The 6,979-nt window shown below is 41.6% G+C and overlaps 1 non-coding gene across 1 annotated transcript; it reads left to right on the forward strand.

Annotated features, from left to right (window-relative positions):
- Window positions 1-5,912: 5,912 nt before the first annotated feature.
- LOC129495363 (U6 spliceosomal RNA) lies at window positions 5,913-6,016 on the forward strand. Its single transcript, XR_008661520.1, has one exon. It is a non-coding gene; the product is annotated as a U6 spliceosomal RNA (small nuclear RNA).
- Window positions 6,017-6,979: the final 963 nt, after the last annotated feature.

The raw sequence follows: 6,979 nt of genomic DNA on the forward strand, positions 1-6,979 counted from the left end.
AACAAGCTGACTGGCCTCTTCCTTAGGCTGCTTATTAACTATCTATTATATGTCGTGTCCAGAAGTGTAGGGGCATCTTATAAACAAGAGAATAAATTCAGAAGCGCCTCGTGGTGGATCAACAGTGTTTTTTTCCCCCCTTGGCTTTTAAGAGTCCAGCATGACTGGAAAACATGGCATGTGTCTTAGCTTAAAAGAAAACAGGTGCATTGATAGGATGGAATTTTATGTGGCCAAGAACATATTCAAAGCATATTTAATGACATGGAAAAATGCTCGTGGTATGTTAAGTGGAAAAAGCAGGATCTAGGAGTATAAACAGTATGATTCCAATCGTATAAGTTGGTGTGTGCATTGAAGGAGTGAGGGAAGCAACAGAAACGTTAAGAGGAAGGACTGGAAGGAAATGCCAAAATATTAACCCTGGTTTTCTCCACTTAGATTTTCTACCGTTTCCAAATAAGTATTTAACGTGGGAGAACCGTTTAAGAAAGCAGGTGCAAATATTTAGGCTTTATTTTTAAAAGCAATTAAAGCTATTTAAACAAGAAGCCTGCATTGGAATGTGTTTTTCTTCGTGTTACATTGTGGTTGTTGCTGTTGTGATCCACCTTTCTCTCCTACGGAGACGTCGGGCACAGGGTTGTGTACGAAAAGTGTTTACTGAATGGCTGATACCATCTTCATGTTGGCCAAGTGCCTATTACCTCAAAAAGGAGAAACATCTCCAAATAGCAGAACATAATAAGATTCTTCTGATGTCATAGGGAAACATCACTCACATGAATCTTTTCTAGCCCGAAAAGGCAAGCTTCAATAGCGACAGTGAAAAAGGAAGATTTTCCAAAAATGGCACAGGACAGAACGATGCAATGTGCACAAATAGCCAAAACTATTTACTCTCATACCTATCAGTTCTGAGCGCTAAGGTGTCCTGTCATTACCACGTTACAGAGCCGTTTATACTGTATAATAAAGAGCACCTAACAATTGAGATGCCTGCTTATTACATTTTCCTTATGACATTTAATTTTATATGTCCTAGATTTTAACTTGTGCACACACAACACAAAAGAGGAACAATAGTGTTGCCTACACATCAACAGACTTTTTCGGTCTCTCTCTTCCTGTCCAGCAAAATTCCCTTTCCAGCAAAATAGGCTTTCTCCCTGAAAACCTGCTGAACCTCCCTACAATTAATAACGTTTCGGTTTGTTAAAACAGGAATCTTCACCATCTCAAGTAGGATGGTCGAGGGAATCATTTTTTTTCATTCAAAAATTGTTCCAACTTAGAAACATGTGATGTTATTTCATATTTGGAGATCAACAATGTTTACATATAATTTCTTTGCGTATAAGAAAGCCCCCGGGGATCCCTGGGTGGCTCAGCGGTTTAGCGCCTGCCTTCAGCCCAGGGCATGATCCTGGAGTCCTAGGATCAAATCCCACATCGGGCTTATTTATTTTATAAATAAATAAATAAAATCTTTTAAAAAAAAAAGGAAAGAAAAGGAAAGGAAAAAGCAAGCCCGGGTGATGCAGTCCTTTTGCCACGCAAGCGAGTCCACAGGGGAAACTTAAAACAAGCAGTGATGGTACCTGTTGTATTTTGATATACGGGAGTAACTAAATTTAGCAGGCCTCGGTCAGCCACCTGTTCTATCGTATGTTCTGGCTTCTGAAGCCCCATTCAATGCGCCACCACACATACCTACGTCAACTTGTCCATATTCTGTTTCTCCCCCCTCCTCTCCTCCCTCCCTTAAACACCCATAGACACCGTCCAGTCCTCCACAAACCTTTTTAGCTTACATATTCCATTCTTTAATCATTTTATTATGTATTTTTATGTATTCAGACTTTCTTAGCACCTTCTAGAGACGAGTGAATAGTGACATGTTTTTGCAGTGCTAAACTGAATCTATATCTGCCTCCTAAAGTTTGTTTATGAATCTATCACTCACCGTTCACGTGCAGAGTCATCCACTCATATTTCATATAAAACCACCAAGAGCTCTCTACATAATGGATGCTGTGGAATATATCACGGAATGATCTACCTGTGAAAATGCAAAGGAACTACTGCGACAACCAGGATGCCGTATGAAAATAAAGCCTCAAAATAAATAAATAAACAAATAAAACCTCTTTTTTTTTTTTTCATATTAAGTGAAACTAAAACGAAAGTTGGAAGCAAACACTCTTCGGAAGCCTTAACTTTAGAACAAAAAAGTAAATCTTGAATAAATTTCTTAACATCTGAAAATCTAATAAATTCTTAAATCCTGATGAAGGCACCTAGAGCTTCAATGCCCCCGTTGCAGTCAAAATACAGAACTGCCCAACAGCTGCCGTGCTCGCATAAATCTTTCAGGCTGATATCTAGAAGGCCTACCAGAGCTGGTTAGCTCAGCTGGGCAGAGGAGGGCGCATAAGGTAGGAGCATCAATCAAACTGCTTCTCTGGAATCACGTACAGCGGGAGGCCACCTTTCTAATTGTTTTCCACAATACCGTTGATGTAATACTTTTTCAGATCGCCTCAGTCTTCTCCGGCACCCTAGACAAGTCAGCATGTTGCGACCTGCCCTCCCAAATGTCCTTTGCCACTTGTTCTTAAAGGAAAAGGAGGAAATAAATACAAACACATCTTCATAACAAAAAGTAATTTCACATTTCCAGGATCCCTTTGACATCTGATTATAGGTAGCAGAGCATTTTTCACTGGTACCACACAATAATTATAATGATTCCCTAAAGCGTGAGGGTCATTTGTCATCCTTTTATGTCTCTTTTCATCTCCGTAGTGCATGATATCATCTAAAGAGAGCAAGAGACAAGAGAAATAGCTCTATCTACATAGGTAGGTAGGTAGGCAGATAGGTAGGTAGGTAGATAGGTAGATAGATCCATAGCTGGATGGAGCCTCAGGTGGAGGTTTGGCAATGATCTAAAATCAATTAGGACAAATAATCAAGCCTGTCCAGCCCAGGGGGTTTGAGTGGGGTAATAAAACCTACATCACCTATGATACTTGAATCTGTACTCACTGGCATTGGATCAACACACTATTGAATGGGGCCAGCCTGCTGCGACACCTGGATGCTATATCTACAATACTCACTTTTTTTTAAAGATTTTATTTACTCATGAAAGAAACAGAGAGGCAGAGACGTAGGCAGAGGGAGAAGCAGTCTTCCCGCGGGGAGCCTGATGTAGAACTTGATCCCAGGACCCCAGGATCACAACCTGAGCCTAAGGCAGACACTCAGCCCACTCAAAAGCTAAACTGGGTAAATAACTTTACAGAGGTATCGAAGGAACTCTAGATCTACTCGCTGAAAGCTAGAGAGGTAAGTGAACCGGTGCAAGCCACGAAGCAGAGTCTCTTAGACATGACAGATGGAAGGGATTTTTTTCAATCAGCAGGCACCTTGTCTGACCAGGTCACTTTCTGCTGGTGCGTTGGTAACCCTTTCCTTCTGCACACCCCTATGAGACCTATGAAGCCTTTACATTCTCCTTTACCTCAGTAGGTCCTCACAAAACGAAGGTAGGGGTGGGATTTTATGAAACGGGAAACTGAGATTCCCTGTATGAATTAGTGTTTGGTTTTTGTTTCTCCTTCTTGCTGACATACTCAAAGCATTTCTCTCCTAATACTTCAGTCTTCAGTCTGCTGGACAGGTACAGTTACATGCAAAATGGATACACCCCAGTTCAGAAGGATTTTTCTAACATCCAATATTATCCTCTACAGAGTCAAAAGGCCCCAGGCTTTCTATCTCCCAACCAATGTGCTATTCTGAGGTAGACTGACAGGGAAGCCTGATTTCCCACAAACCTTTCTTGAGCTGGTCACTCTAACTATGAGCACAATCTACTTGTAGATGGAGGTGGAAGAAAGAGTTCCTGTTTTTATCTCCAGCTCTGGCCTAGCACATGGCTCTCCTGGTCAAACAGATTCAGCCACCGCCTCCCCTACTCCTTAACTTCCCATGATCCCCAGTTCCTGGTAGGTAAAGATGGAAATGGTTAACCCTCCAACTGTGGCCCCTACCTCGTCTCCAGTATCCTCTCCTTAAATACCCAATTACTTCTTAATTGTGCCAGCCATGCTAAACTACCCTTGACCCCCAGTGCACCATGCCTGTTTCAGCCTCTGAGCCTTTGCTTACAGATATGGGTCTCTGCTGCTTCTGGAAAAATCCATAGTCTCCTGACAAGCTCCTATATATCCTTCAAAGCCCAGCTTTTATTTAAAGTCTCTTTCATTTGAGTTGATTTAGATCTGTCATTAAATTCTTATCCTCATATATTACAAGGTTTTATGGGTCTGGCTCCTCCAACAGACAATGAGTTCCTGAAGGGCACTGGAAGCTTTCCTCATTTGCCCTTGAAAACCCAAAGTTACTGGATTTAATTGAAAAAAAATAATCAGTTATTGGATACTTAGCCCCAAGTCCTGGCATCTCTTTTCAGAGGACTCTTTCTTGCCAGGTGACTTTCTTTCTTATTTTCTTTCTTTTCCTCTTTCTTTCTTTCCTGATATTTTATTTATTCATGAGAGACACAGAGAGAGAGGCTCCTGTGGGGAGTCTGATGTGGAACTTGATCCCAGGACCCCAGGATCACTATCTGAGCCGAAGGCAGATGCTCAACCACTGAACCACCCAGGTGCCCCTTGCCAGGTGATATTCTGCATTGATTCTGGAAATAATTTTGCTCATTTGAGGGGTTCGTTGTGGTTTAGGGGAGGCAGATGGGTGTCAGGTGATCCATAGGAAGCGGGACCACTAAGCATGGGCCTCAGGAAGCCAAAATTTGGAAAAAGGCCCCCAAAAGGCAGTATTTTATCCTCATCCTAGGAGGTCCATTGTGTCTTTCCTTCTTCCTTCCTTCCTTCCTTCCTTTCTTTCTTTCTTTCTTTCTTTCTTTCTTTCTTTCTTTCTTTCTTCTTTCTTTCTTTTTTCCCTTCCTTCCTTCCTTCCTTCCTTCCTTCCTTCCTTCCTTCCTTCCTTCCTTCCTTCCTTCCTTCCTTCCTTCCTTCCTTCCTTCTTTCTTTTTTAAGATTTTATTCATTTATTTGACAGAGAGAGAGAGAGAGACAGAAGGAGCAAGGGGAGTGGCAGAGGCAGAGGGAGAAGCAGATTCCCTGCTGATCAGGGAGCCCGATTCAGAACTTGATCCCAGGACCCCAGGATCAAGACCTGAGCTGAAGGCAGACATTTAACGACTGAGCCACCCGGGCGCCCCCACTGTGCCTCCTTTCTACGGCAAAATTGTAAGTGTCTTATATACCTATGTCAATGAAGTTTTGTTTGATTAAATCACACTTTAAAAGCTTAACAAAGGCGCTTTAGGCGCTAAGATCTTGGGTGGGCCAGTCTACCCCAATAAGGAAGGGTCATCCATCAATGGCTGTGCAACCACCACCCACCTGGTCTGAGGCTTTTCAAGGTTGAAACTCTCCTTGCTGCCTGCAAGACAGTAGTTTTCCGACTTCTGAACATATCTACATAAACTGAGTCGAGGACACAGTGCATGAAGTTGACAAATGCCTCCTCGCTGGCTCACAGAGGAATGGGGAACAGATTGCAAACCGTAGAACTATAAAATTACATAGACTTTGTAACAAATAAAGGCATAAATAAAATTACAGACTTTCTGAGCAGAAAAGTGTCTTCAAGACCATTCGACTCCAGGAGAAAATGGAGGCCCTCCTAAAAAACTAGGCTTGCCCAAGGTCACATCAAGTCCAGATCAGAACACGAACCACTGAGTACCTCAGTCTCAGTTAACAGCCCAGCGGCAGACGTCTGTATCCTGAGAACCCAAGGGAAGCTTAGGTGAGAAATAAAGAATTTAAAACACACCACGCAAAAAGGATGGTTTTAAAAGGAAAGTTCTGGTGCTCACTTCAGCAGCCCAGAGACTAAAATTGGAACTACACAGAGAAGATTAGCATTGCCCCCTACGGATGGCATGCAAATTCATGAAGTGTCCCATATAACTAAAAAAAAAAAAAAAAAAAAAAAAAAAAAAAAAAAAAAGGAAAAAAAGAGAGGGAATAAAAAACATTCTAAATCCAGTGTAACACTGTGAGCTGATGTCCAAAAAAGTATTCCATTGTTCTCTATAGTTCTTCTGTTAGTGTTGTGCTAACCAGCCAGCTAAGACAGGTACTATGATACTTAGCACTGTACCCTTCTATGGAGAACACAGGAGCCATTCCATAAAAGTGTTACTATATAATTCTGGCTTTGTTCTGCTTCTTTCTCTTCCCATGCAATTCCATTCAAACACACACAATCTGCTCAAAGACCTACTTGACCAGCCACTGGTGCAAAGGGCAAGGGAACCAAAAATGAACAAGCATATATAAATATACAAGTCTGCAGTTATTTTTTTCCTGGTACAATGGCTCCATAGGGGGGTAGAAAGTGTAGCTTAAGTGAAAAGCAGCATCCTAGTCAGTAAAAATTATTTACCTCTCTTAGAAAGTGATCGGATAGTTCTCTGACAGACTCAACCACATTAACTACAACGACATATACCATTTTTTCCCCTACAATTTTCTTGATTGCTTATTATTTTAGATACATCCAACTTGTTTATCAGGTGCATGTTAAAGCATGTTAAAACGTGTTATTCAGGTTCAGCGTGAAGGTTTCAGCCTTATTCAACAGAATATTTCAAACTTGTGTTGAATTAATGATTCAGGCAAAATGAAGCTTAATCGGCAAACCAAGACACCTTCATATGGTTTGGAGATTGTATATCTGGACCAGGGGGACAACCTGATTTTGTTTCAAGGACAATTAACTTTATAGCTAGGGAGCATAACTGACATCTAAGGCTCTTTTGGTGCCAAAGATTGTAGACACAGAGGAGGCTTTGCCTAAGGGATTCTTTGCATTAAAGACTTTGTTAGGCAAAAGCCACTCTGGCTTGGGAGTCTGATTTGCAATTTGTGCC

This window comes from Nyctereutes procyonoides, unplaced genomic scaffold, assembly GCF_905146905.1.
Source record: "Nyctereutes procyonoides isolate TBG_1078 unplaced genomic scaffold, NYPRO_anot_genome, whole genome shotgun sequence".
NCBI lineage: Eukaryota > Metazoa > Chordata > Mammalia > Carnivora > Canidae > Nyctereutes > Nyctereutes procyonoides.